Raw genomic sequence first — 13,614 nt, forward strand, 5'->3', positions numbered from 1 at the left:
CCTTGTCATCATATCCTTGGGAGCTATACAGCATATAAATGTAGTCCTGGATCCAAAACGCCTCAGCCAGACTCATACTTTGTCATCCCCCGTCAAGCTCACATTTCCGGTCATCTGAAAGATCTCCACTGGCTTTCCGTCAACAAAAGAATAACGTTCCGTCTCCTCACCCACGCACACAAGGCCCTCTACGTCCTAGGACCAGAATGCCTCAACAAACGACTATCCTTCTACACACCCACCCGCCAACTACGTTCATCCAATCAAGCCCTCGCCACAATCCCGCTCATCAAAAGATCCACCATGGGAGGAAGATCTTTCTCCTATTTAGCGGCCAAAACCTGGAATTCCCTCCCCACTCACCTCCCCCTCACACAGAACCACCTCTCCTTCAGAAAGCAGCTAAAAACCTGGCTATTCGATAAATGATGCACCCACCCTCACTCAAGCGCCTTGAGACCCTCTGGGTGAGTAGCGCGCTATACAAATTACTGAACTTGAACTTGATTCCCAAAAATCACTGGTTTGGGTTATCCAGTGATGTGTAGTCCTCATCCATATCGCTGCAATTTAGTTGATCATTCACTCACGCTGAGAACTTCATCATCCAACAGAGCATAATTAATTTCTTGGCTAAAATAATATCATGGGTCACAAACGTTGCGTACTTTTGAGGGAGAGCTTGAGGGAGAGCTTCTAATGTTGCAACATGTGCTGTGGACTCTGACCAAGCCTGCCCATGTAAAAGGATACGTATATGTAGCAAAATACAACTAGTTGGTCTTCAAAGGATTAACAAAAAACCCTACTTCCTGAAATACTTTAAACAAGTGTGGAGTTCATCTGTTTGGGAGTATATAGCAAGTACTTTATTAGCTGCTTTAATGAATGGGGTGAAGATAAATGATCTATGATAAGTTTAGGTAAAACTGCAAATTACTCAGCGTCATAGAAGAAGAGCAAAGTATACTTTCAATGTCCTCCTTGTATACTTCAAGTAACATTGGGCTAGTGCTGCTGTATGGTGTTTTTAACAATTCAACACCAATAGGTCCATGCTAAATACTTTTTCCAGTATCAGAGATCAAATCAATGCCATCATTTCATTAAAAGATTTCGTTTTGGGGTATCCAGCACAGCAAAACTCATTGTATCCATGTTATGAGGCTCAATTATACTGCTCTAACCCTCAACTTCATCTGAACAGTCTAGAAGTATTGTGGCATCAGGCAACTGATAACATTTAGGAGAAATTGTATTAACCTTTGCATTAGACCACCCCTACTGTACATGGGATCAAAGAGGGTGTTCTCTCCATTCCTTCTGACCAGCCAAATTAGCACAGTACCCAGTCAGTAAGGATGGCATATATGCTGGCAAGAACATTCTGTTCCAAGAATGTGATCTTCATCCCCTCCTCAATCACCAAATTACATTTTGATGATTGGGGAGTGGAATGGAGATCAAAATCTGATAAATAATCCTACCAAGTATAGACTGATCAAAAGGATTAACATATGCCAATTGAAGTTCTGAAATTCTATGATATTTTCCGTATAGTTCCTCTCACAATATTTTGTGATATACGTACAATTGAGCTCCTTACATTAGGTATTTATCAAATTGTAGCATATACACGGTGTGGAGTCACAACCTCTGAGAATTCAGATATATACGAGACCAAGAATCTATTCCCTGCATGTTTACGTACCAAGGCTTGCCAGTGAGTGGAGTAAAGAGCACATTGTCACTGCACCTTATCCTTAGTCACATCAACAACAAAATGTTATGTTTACACATGCACGTAGTCCATAATTAAGGCTTCCGGTTTTCCGTTTTTTCTGATTTTTACAGATAAATACAGAAAGAAAACAATGTGTTTCCTGTCTGTATTAAATGTAAAAAAAATGCTGAAAATGGTGGTTGTTGATAGAGACTCTCCATTTGGTCTTTCATGAATGCCAGGCAACAGCTGCGCAGAATGATAGCATGGAGAGTTAAAATTCCGAATGAGATGTCATTAAATACAAGCAGATGTTAACATATATTTGTAGTATAACGCTAATATGTACCTGTGAGTGTAGTGTTTTGTTATACGTGGCTGCTTAATTTGCTAAAGCGTGACAGGCATCCATGTATGAGTGCACGTTCAAGTGTTAAATAAACATGAGAATACCCCATTTTACAAGTCCATTAATTCTCAAAACATTAAACAAATATAGATAAATACCAATAATGTGGGCAAAAAAGAAATATGGATAAATACAGACGGAAATGTTAAGAAAATAAATACCATAATACTGGAAGCTCTATCCATAAAGCCCAGAGGTACTACCTGACAACCAGCAGACTCACCAGGTTTGTCCCCGCTCTCTCATTTCTGTATATCATTAGGAATATGTTAAACAACAATAATTAATAGCAAGTTAGCCTATTTTGGAATACTTTCCATAGCCTGGCGTCTAAATCTTGCATACCTTCCATGAACACATATCTGATTCAGTCTTTTTACAGTTACAAACTGTAGCCAAGGGTTGCCATCACTAGCACTTCAAACATCAGTAGCGGTATAGCATAAAATAAGAGGCCACAACTAACCCTTCCATCTCATCATGCTTGTTATGATGTGTACTTATGGCACATTTTAATATTGGGCTATAGACTTCGCAGGGGCAAGCAAGGGTCACAGTTAGGGAATCAAGCAGACCTTTGGGTCACATGAAGGCAAGAAAGAGATAAACCCAGACCACAGTTACTCAGATAGGAATAAATGGGCAGGGGCATCCACCTGCACACCAAGCAGAAGTGTGCCCTAGGGCGGCATCAACATCAAGCAATGGGAAGTGCCCTTCCGACTTCTCAAAGTGGCTCAGTGCCAAACATATATCAAGCTGCAGGACACATAGCCTTTCATTACAAGTTAGGTGGAATAGGTGAGGTATTTACCACATGTGGTTAATACCATTCCCCTGAGTGAGGCATTATCATGTGTGGTAAATTCCTCTTATTCTGACTTTAATGAGGCATAACATACAGAATCCACATTTAACACAGAAATTCACGTTTTTCCTTTTTTACGAGCCTTTATCACCCCATTAAATTTTGGCAGGTTTGGTCTGCAGGAATTTATCAGGGGAAAACTGCAAGGGTGTGATAATTATCATACCCCTCGTAATTCCGATCAAAGTGAGCCCCATCCAACTGAGTAGCTGAAAATCAAGTCCACAAAGAACGACGTTGTATCTCGAAAATAGTTGGATCAGGTTTCTCCTGAAGCAACACAATTTCTCCTGCATATTCCAGGGCAAATATGTTATCATCAAGAGAGGACAAAACAACAGATTGCGCTCAAGACGTAAAATAAGCTCGGTCTGAGTGTCCTGCGCTATCTAGTGTTAAAGTCCTGTGAACAATGCCTCTAATGTGTAAACTGTGAGAGTCCAGGCAGTGATCCATAGTAGGGATCAGTACTATCATTACAAAATTAAACACAGCTTAGATGGCCATTCAAACCTCACAGCACATGAAACAACTGTCACACTGATTATTGAAGCTTTAGCTCTATGGCGTTTAGAACATAGAAGTGAACCAACATATGCAATCCTGCTTCTGTGTCAGTGCTTCTGCAGCAGGGGCTGTACAAATCTTATGCAGATGTTTCAGAAAATTATGGTAAATTTCGTCATGTTTCAGAGAGATGGAAGGAATCAGGAAGTGTCACAGTGACACAATAGCAGAGCATCATGTCATGCCCTATTCTTTCTGCTACAATGTATTTCCATCTATGCTATTTTGCTTTTGAATCTTGTGATATTTATTGTTGGTAACCCAAAAAATGAGTTTCTTTAGCCTGGTGCCATTTGTCATTAACAGGAAAAAAATGTTTTGCCAGGCAGATAAAAAACAGTACATTGCAAGAGTTAAAAAGAGTACTGTCACTGTCATTTGTTGTATGGGAGATTTACCCCTGAGGGAAAGCTGGAGATTCCGTTATAGGGAGGCGATATTACCCAGTAAGTACCCATAACATTCACATCCCCCAGCATGAGACACCAAACAATTCTGCCCTCTCCCCCAGCCTTCTCTCTGTCAACCAAAGCACTCCTTTCCACCACTACCCAGAGTCACCAGAGGCACATCCATCTATTCCTCCCTCTTCGCCTCACCCCCTGAGGCACGTCTTTAGACCTGCCCCCTCCACTTGGTTCTACTTCAACCTCCTCCCAGATACAGAGGTGCTCTCATCCATCCCCTCCCCTTATCCCCTGAAGCATTTCAGTCCACCTCTTCCAATCCAGCTGGGCAAAGTGCTACCACCACCCGCCAGTACCCCCCTCATTTGAGTGCCAAACAGGAATCTCATCTTCAGTATCCCAGCCCTGTGCAGAAGAGGAAAGGATGTCTGGAGCACCAGAGGTAGCTGGGTTAGCAGTGAAAAGTGAATATAACTAAAACGTGTCATATGCTATAAAGGTTTGCATATGTGCGTGTGGCTATGTGCCTAAATGTGCATGTGTGTGCTTGTGTGTGTACATGCATGAGTGTATGAATACATTTGAGCACTGTTCACTTTTGTAAAATACTGTTGATAGTACAGTTGTTGGTGGACATTCTTGGCAGCTTGAGTGTATATGTGGTTTGAAGTCCACTTCCCATTCCTAAGAAATTGCTGCCCCGTATATAATTGTGATATTTTTGGGCATGTTTGGAGACATTCCTGGCATGATGCTCCAATGGTAAAACTCTAACGCTCACATAATTTCATCATAGCTAGTGGCATACATGCCATTCAACAAAGAATGGTGGGAATTCTTGTCATATTATGAACATCGGTATTATGATAGTGTCATCCTTGGCATGATGCTGGCCATTGCAAAATGGTGGTAATTCCTGGCATTGTGTGATCATTCATAGATTTATATATTTTTTTTAAATTTCAGCTCAGACATAATATTGAACTGGCGAAAATGGTGGCAAACCCTGGCATGTTGCCACCACCTATGGTGCAATGCTTGTTCTGGACATATGGTAGTAATTCTTGCCATATGGGGGTATTGTTTGTAAAATGGGTTGTAATGCTTGATTGACATTTTGTGGTCATCCATGGCATCATTGTACCCACATTTACTAGAATGCTGTCCTCATGCATTATAGTGGTACATCCTCGCATATTTAAGCATGCATAACACAATGGTGCCCACCTTGACATAATGCTAGCCCTAGCTGATTGTCGGTAATTCATGCCATATTATGTTGTGTGGTGGTGTCAAGGCACACTTGTAAAGAACATTTGAATCCATTTACGTTCAAGCACGATCAGAGAAGAAAGGAACCAGTGCAAGTGGACATAATCAATATGTGTTCTAGTGTACAGTCTTAGCCAGGCATTTTTACAATATCCAGTACAAATCCATTGTGGCGTGTTTTAGAAGCAGGAGAAAGCACAGCCATGAGGCGATGATTTCCCTTTCAGCAATCCAGTTATCTTCTGCTGACTAGAACAGACACATCCTCTTTTAAGCATCCAGTCTCAACAAATCTTGTAGGATTTACCTCAACCTAGAAGGCACAACTTCTAAGGCGACTGTAATGTTTGTCATCTATCAGACGCGGTCCGTGCAGGTAATAGTGGTGGGCCATGTGGGATTTTGACAGATGACGAATAGGGAAAATTAATTATTTAATTAATTTGTCGAATCTCCCCAACCCAGCCCCATTGCCCCACCACTCTTACCTGCATGGGCCACGGCTGCTATTTATATTCTGAAAAGAGATTAGTTTGATGAACGTGCCAAAAAATGGAACAGTACAGCCTTTCTAACTTCAATACCACATCTGTTATCCACCGATGGGCAAGCATTGTCATCAATAATACATAGGTATGATGACATGCAAATTTAACCTCAGAATCTAGGAACACATGAGCAATTCGGAATAAAGTTGACTTACAAATATTGCCCTAGAGACTTTGCATGGACCATAGAAGTACATTTACCTCAGACACTCCATAAGGCAGAGAAAATGCCCTCCATAAAGGAAGCCAAATAGATTTTTACTTACTCCACCAGCCATGGCAGGCAGATGCCATATACGAGGACTGACTACTATCAATTGAGGTGTCTCGTTTAAAGTAGTCTAAGCAGCGCCCAGCCACCCTCTCCCAGTTCAATTAAATTTAGCACATTATTAAACAGTCCTTAATTTTACATTCAGTATGGGGTCTAGTGATACCATTTGGCCTGGGCTAATAGGTACTTTGCCAATTCCCACCAGTTATTATACTACATATGCAACCCCATAGGCCCATAACCACTAGTACTGTTGATAAGGACAGCAGAGACCTTTTGGGAGACCCTGTACCTGGCACCGGCACCCGCTCTCCCAACTTGTCTGTTTTTGGTTTCTGACACTTTGCATGATCTGAATGGACAGATTATTACTGCATCTATTAGCAGACTGCCATTCACAAGTTGTTAGACCTGTCAGCCTTAGGGTGGTCTTCCCAGAAGGTTTTTGACTTCCTCCTCCATTTTTACTGGACTCTTTTTATTGGCCTGGGGACTCTGAACACTTTACCACGGCTAACCAGTGCTAAAGTGCTAGTGTCTCTCCTCTAATCATGGTAACCCTAGATTATACTCAATTGACATATGTGATTTACTTATTAGTCCCCTGTAAAGTGGCACTACATGTGTCCACGGCCTGTAAATAAAATACTAGTAGGTCTGCAACATTGATTGTGCTGCCCACTTAGGTAGCCTTGTTAAAGATGTCTCAGGCCTGTCATTGAAGAATGTGTGCAGTTTCAAATTGTCATTTCGACCTGGCAAAATAAACCTTTTGTAGGGACCAAGCCGTCATTTTTAATATTTTTAAGTTTTACAGAACCTGTTAGTAAAAAACTCTAAATTATTTTTTCTCAACTGCAAGGCCTATCCCTCCCATAGGAACATTGGAGTTTTCTTATTACGTTTTATAACTCTAATTTCCAAATGGGAAGATATAACCAGTTCATGTTTGGTGTTTCTGGAATCACAATTTAAAATCTTAACTTACTGTAAAGTTGTATTTTACATTGCAATTCTGAAAATGCCTCTTTTAGAAAGTTGGAATTTTCTTTCCTTACCTGTTTGCTGCCTGCAGCCTGCCTCTGGGGTGCATTACTGGGTGTGGATGACAGTTGGGCTTTGTGTATTACTACTAGACAGCCACACACAATGGGGAGCGTGGGTGTGACTGGATGGGCCATCACTGGTAGGATGGGAGCTACGAACTGGGCACAGCCTTACTTACACTTGAATAGGCTGTGTCCTACCTCCACACAAAGGGCTTCCTACCCCCTGTAGTTAGTCTGGAAGCAGGACAGGGAAGACAGGATGCCTGGGGACATCAAAGGGAAACCTCTAGAGGCCTGTCCCCCATTTCAAAGGCACAACTGGGTACAAATCTGTTGCTTCACATCAGACACCAACTCTTAAGTTCACTTCTGGACCAGTGGATACTCTGCCAGGAAGAAAGACTGCTGTGTTGCTACAAAGAAAGCCACTCTGCTGAACTGCTGCCCTTTTGCCTGGGGAAGAAGAACAGGACCTGCAACTTCATCTTGAACCCAGGAGACCAGAGTGACTCCAAGGGCTAGTTTGCCGGGCTCCTGATCTGAGCATCAAAAACATAAAATGCTTCACAACCTTTTACAGGACCCAGCTGCAGTGAGTTCTTGGCCCCCAAATGGTGCCTGTCAGTTCCAGGACCCTTAATATGGCCACAGGCTCTTAAAATCAAGTGATAGGCTCTTAGCACCCCCGTATGGGCATGTTCTGCACCGCTTATACCGAAAATCAGCACAAGCCACCGCCAGCCAGTCTCTTTGCACAGCAATCATCAATCCCCTGCGGGAAATGCCAACGTGAAGCAACTGCCCACCTATCCACGATGTCCAGCCTGCTCTCTGTGCCACGCTGACAACTACCCTTGATTCCCTCCTTGCTCCCCGTAAACCTCTCCAGTGTAAACAGGACTTTTGGCAAAAAACTTGGGAGGGCAAACCTTCATCTGGACTAATCTGGGACTGTATTTGACCATCGTGGTCAGCCTGAACTTTTGACTTTGACCTCGTCAAGGGTAACCAGATAGCCACAGTTGATGCTTTCTTCTTACAGGCTCTATCTACAGTTTATTCTTTAAAAATTCATAACGCCAGTTGTACTGATTAGATTTTTGTCCTTTTGGTCTTTTTGTATTTATTACATTTAGCTCTGTTTTTCTAACCTGGTGTGTGTTGTTTTTGTGTGGTGATTTTACTGTTTTACAGTTTGAAATGTTGCACAAATACTTTACACATTTCCTCTAAGTTAAGTTAAACCAGACTTCTTGGTGGCAAGCTACCAGGGAGTTAAGCACAGGTTAATTTGAGGTTAGCTTGTGCCTTTTCCTGACAAGCATGGTCATTGCTACTTGACCAGGGCTCACACCCCAGTTAACCAACAACCCAAGTTCTTACAGAAGTCTATTGTAGTTTTCTTTCACATTTTAAGATCTTACAAGCACACAGAGCTATAACCTAAGTGGCCTATACCGGGGATTTAATTTACAGTACCTCATGTATATCTATATGCATATATACAGGTAAAACTTTCTTGAGCAATAGCAATAGAATATGTGAATGGAGGATCTAGTTTGAAGTTGAGACATTTGGGTAGTGCTGTAAGGTTTTACCACTGCAGACAGTTATATAATTACCTGTGCTCCTCAGATCCTGAAGCAACTGCTGCAAATTCAAAGGAAGTGAAACATGTCAACCACTTCACACAAAGGTCTACACTTGCCCTATGACATTATGACATTAGTATGTGCTAGCAAACATAGTAAGCAAAACAGTAACCCTGGGCGTAGTACTATGCTATGCTCGCAGAGCGTGTGTAGTTTGCGTAACTAAGCACCACGCGAATTGCACGTAGCACAGTGCAAAAACGCGTAGCGGGCATTTTTTGCTTGCTCGCGGTCCTCAACGTCAAGTTGGCAACCGCAAGCGAGCAAAATCAACATCCCGATGAGACTATTTCCTTGTTCGCAATCAGCAACATCAAGTTGCCCATCGCAAGCGTGCAAAATAAACCTCCTGGCTAACTTCTCAATGCGAGGAGGTCAGGTTTCTCATTGCGAGTGGTCATGTTTGCTCGTGACCGCTTGCGATGAGAAATTACAAGTCCGCGCTGAGAAAGCTGCCGCTCGAATACAAATCTACTCCAGCGGCAGAAAACGACCGCTTGCACTGTGCGCGATGCGATTTGCAATGATTGCACAGTGCTGACAAGCATCCGACACTGTGCAATCAGTGCGAACAGCATTTTCCCTACCTCATTACGCAGTTCGCGTAGCTACACATAGCGTGCATAGTGAGAAGTGCACTATGGCTGAGATACCCGCCACCCCCTCTCAACACAATCCCCAAGAATGGGAATACGGAAACATTTCTGAACTTTTGGAAGGCGGGAGGGAGTTACCCTCCCGGCCGTATTTATTAAAATATGAAACAAAATTAAAACATTAAAATAACAGTTTCATATCATGTACAATTTCATTTCCATATTACGATGTTTTGGCTGACCTTAACATATTTCTAATACAAAGGTTCTCCTAGCCGATACTAACATCCTACAAATACATTCTTAAATTGAAATTGTACATCCTAACGTTAAGGGCCAACGGCAAGGTCGTAACCGGTGTCAGATCCCTAAACCAGAACTACCCCCTCACTTGTGAGGGGCGGCCACACAGAGGACTGTACCTCATGTGCACATACCAATTTCCCTTGTCTTGACGGGGGCCCCAATTAACTCGACGCCATTTTATGGTCGTCCGAGGACTCGTGTGAGGTGTCTAGAAGGTAGCGTGGACCCCCCTCCCCACCCCACACAACTTACCACATCTGCCGTCGCAGATGTCCTGGCCCCGGGAAATTCCCAGGAGGGGCCCGTAGCCCCTCCTATCCAGGGAGGGGCCTTGACCGCCTTCCCTTTCCTTTCGGCGTCCCATCCTTAGAAGGGACCGCCTCCCCGTTGAGGGGCCAATGGCCACCTCCCCCCGGGCGCTCCCATCCGTAATGGGTGACGCCCCCCCCATAGGGATCTTCCAATTACTGCTCACCGATCATGACCTTACCGCCCGACCGAAAATAAATACGACATTAAACTAAAAGGACTAAACACTAAAAGACAAAAGATGCTCAATATATGAACTGTCGAAACATCACTGATCAACACTGGTGCAAATACTTTATTCGATAAAACATACTGTAAGAAATTATCCACTTTATTGCATAATGAATCAGAACTTTTAATCAAAGCAACCTGCAAGAAAATTGAGTTACCACTTTATTGCATAATGAATCACAACTTTTAATCCAAGTAACCTGTAAGAAAATTTAATTACCACATCAAAACTTTACTTCAAACCACTTGCTGTCTCCAGGGGCTGGTGGGTGGGTCAAAATTGGCTCTTCGTTCCGTCTCGAGCTCACGTGCAGCGGGGAGGTGCAGCTTCAGAGCACAGGAACAAGAGTATGCTACCTTGGCTTGTCGCTCCTTTTATCCCTCTTCGGGCGGGCGTAAACCCGCCTCCGCCCGCCTCTGGGGGCGTGGCTGGTGGCTTCGGTGTCTAGGACAACCCACTCTAGGGCGGGAAAAAGCGCGCCCCGGCTACGCCGCTTCGGGCATACCAGCCGGGACTCGCCTCCCGCCCAAGATGGCTTCCCGGGGGGATCGGGGTACTCCACCATACGTTCGGGGGGACCGATTGGTCGCCCCTTTCCATATGGCTGAGATACCCGCCACCCCCTCTCAACACAATCCCCAAGAATGGGAATACGGAAACATTTCTGAACTTTTGGAAGGCGGGAGGGAGTTACCCTCCCGGCCGTATTTATTAAAATATGAAACAAAATTAAAACATTAAAATAACAGTTTCATATCATCTACAATTTCATTTCCATATTACGATGTTTTAGCTGACCTTAACATATTTTTAATACAAAGGTTCTCCTAGCCGATACTAACATCCTACAAATACATTCTTAAATTGAAATTGTACATCCTAACGTTAAGGGCCAACGGCAAGGTCGTAACCGGTGTCAGATCCCTAAACCAGAACTACCCCCTCACTTGTGAGGGGCGGCCACACAGAGGACTGTACCTCATGTGCACATACCAATTTCCCTTGTCTTGACGGGGGCCCCAATTAACTCGACGCCATTTTATGGTCGTCCGAGGACTCGTGTGAGGTGTCTAGAAGGTAGCGTGGACCCCTCTCCCCACCCCACACAACTTACCACATCTGCCGTCGCAGATGTCCTGGCCCCGGGAAATTCCCAGGAGGGGCCCGTAGCCCCTCCTTTCCAGGGAGGGGCCTTGACCGCCTTCCCTTTCCTTTCGGCGTCCCATCCTTAGAAGGGACCGCCTCCCCGTTGAGGGGCCAATGGCCACCTCCCCCCGGGCGCTCCCATCCGTAATGGGTGACGCCCCCCCATAGGGATCTTCCAATTACTGCTCACCGATCATGACCTTACCGCCACAGGCCGGATAGTTGACCGGCTATCCGGACCCCCCACAAAACTCCTACCTAAAGGTCATGCTGTAAACTCTTTAGCCAGGCTACGAGGTCTCCTATAAGTAAAGAATTCCCCACCCGGGACAAATGGACCCCATCCTCCAGATACATACTGTCCCCCCTGATACAACCATGAGGAATCGAATGCAATGCACTTGTACGAAACAGTCTAGCCAACTTGTTATTTACCTTCTTCACCGAATGATTTATAGCAGACACAGAATTCGCCCCCCGCCACACTTTTCGTGGAATCATATGGGACCATGCAATTGTGCACCCTGGAACCCTTCTCGCCAACCAACTTACTGTGGATAGTATCGCCTCGAGAAGTAGTTGTCTACCAGTGGTCACCAAATCATTGCCCCCAAGATGCACTATGATTATAGATGGCGGTGACCTTGTCCGCCCTAACAAACCCTCGACAAAAGGTTGAAACTGGTCAATACAGAGCCCGCCCCTTCCGTAGAAGGTCACCCTGTACCCGTATTCCCCAGCCATGTGAATCATGTCACCTGCTTTGAATACGTCCGCGGCACGCCTCACGTATGAGTGGCCCACGACCCACACCACTTTTTCCGCAGCCGGTGATCTTTGACCACTGGTTCCCAGGTGTCGGGTCGACTGCACAGTCCGCTCCGCCTCGTAAGCTTGCGAAACTGTAAACCAAACAAAAAACAAGAAGCGTGAGTACATGATTACAGCTTCACAACATGTGCAACCGCACATACCTTTTGTAACAATTCGAGGACCAACGCCCCAATTGTTTCACTTTTTCCACACTCAGACCCCTGGCTGTAGCCTCCGTAGCAGCCCCTATCCGGAAGGAATGGGTCCCAAAATCGCCCGGGTTCAAGCCCGCGGCCGAAATTGCCATTGCAAGCACCCGCTGGAACTGAAACCTCGTCAGGGGGGTGGCATCAGTGTGTCTCAACAGGGTCCCCCCCCCACGATGCCGCCCTCTGCGCCAAATATTCCTCAACGCATACGACGGGGCACATGCGAGATCCGGGACTCCGATGGACTACTACGCTGTCCCCGATCGCACCCTGATCGGTTTTGGACCTGGGAAACGAGACAATCATTGTGTCCCCTTTAACTTGAACGTGCTCTCGGCACAGCCCCCCCCCCGTATCCTGCTTGTTCCTTGCCACCAGTTCGCTTACCCGCATAGCCCCATGGAATGCTAATGCAAAAGCGGCCCGGAATAACACTGTTTCAGACTGGGATGAACAAGTCGCAGGGAGAACGGAAAATAACAGGGCCAATCTCTCCAGACCTATCGGGTGCCTCTCATCTACCCTGCGACCCTCAAGGCGTTGCCACCCACGCAGCGCTTTCTGTACTACGAAAGATGCAGTAGGGTCCTGGATCCCATGAGCCCGCGCCATGAAGGAAATGGCGGCCCGATGCCTCTGGGCCGTGGCTACCGATTTGCCTGCCTGATGTAACGACAGCAAAAACTTTACGACAGACTCTTCCTGGCCCCAAAGCTCCCCCCTAGCAGAACCCAAAAAGGATCCATAGGAACGGAACGCCCCTTCATATGCCTTCCTTGTCCTGGGTGCTAAACTCTCTCCCACGAGGTTTTGTAGTTCGGGGCACCGAGAGACCAGAGAGCTTCGGGGAATGGTGCCGACACCGGGTCCGCTGTGGGCAGAAAACCCCAGAAGGCCTGCATACGGAAACGAGAAAGCGCATCAGCAGCCTGATTCAGTACTCCTGGCACATGTCTCGCCCTAAAGAGCACGTTCAATTGCATACATAGTAAAACAATTTCTTTGAGCAATCTCAGAATCCATTTGCATCGTGCTGCCTGACTATTGATACACTCAACCACGGTCATGTTATCCGACCAGAACACCACAGAGTGATCCCGAAACCCCTCAGGCCATGTTTGTAGGGCCACCAGAATAGGGAACAGTTCGAGAAAAGCAATGTTACTCGTCAGCCCACACTCGTGCCACCATGACGGCCACTTTTGAGCCGACCAGTGATTACCGAATATGGCGC

This window comes from Lissotriton vulgaris, chromosome 8 (genome assembly GCF_964263255.1).
Source record: "Lissotriton vulgaris chromosome 8, aLisVul1.2, whole genome shotgun sequence".
Taxonomy (NCBI): Eukaryota; Metazoa; Chordata; class Amphibia; order Caudata; family Salamandridae; genus Lissotriton; species Lissotriton vulgaris.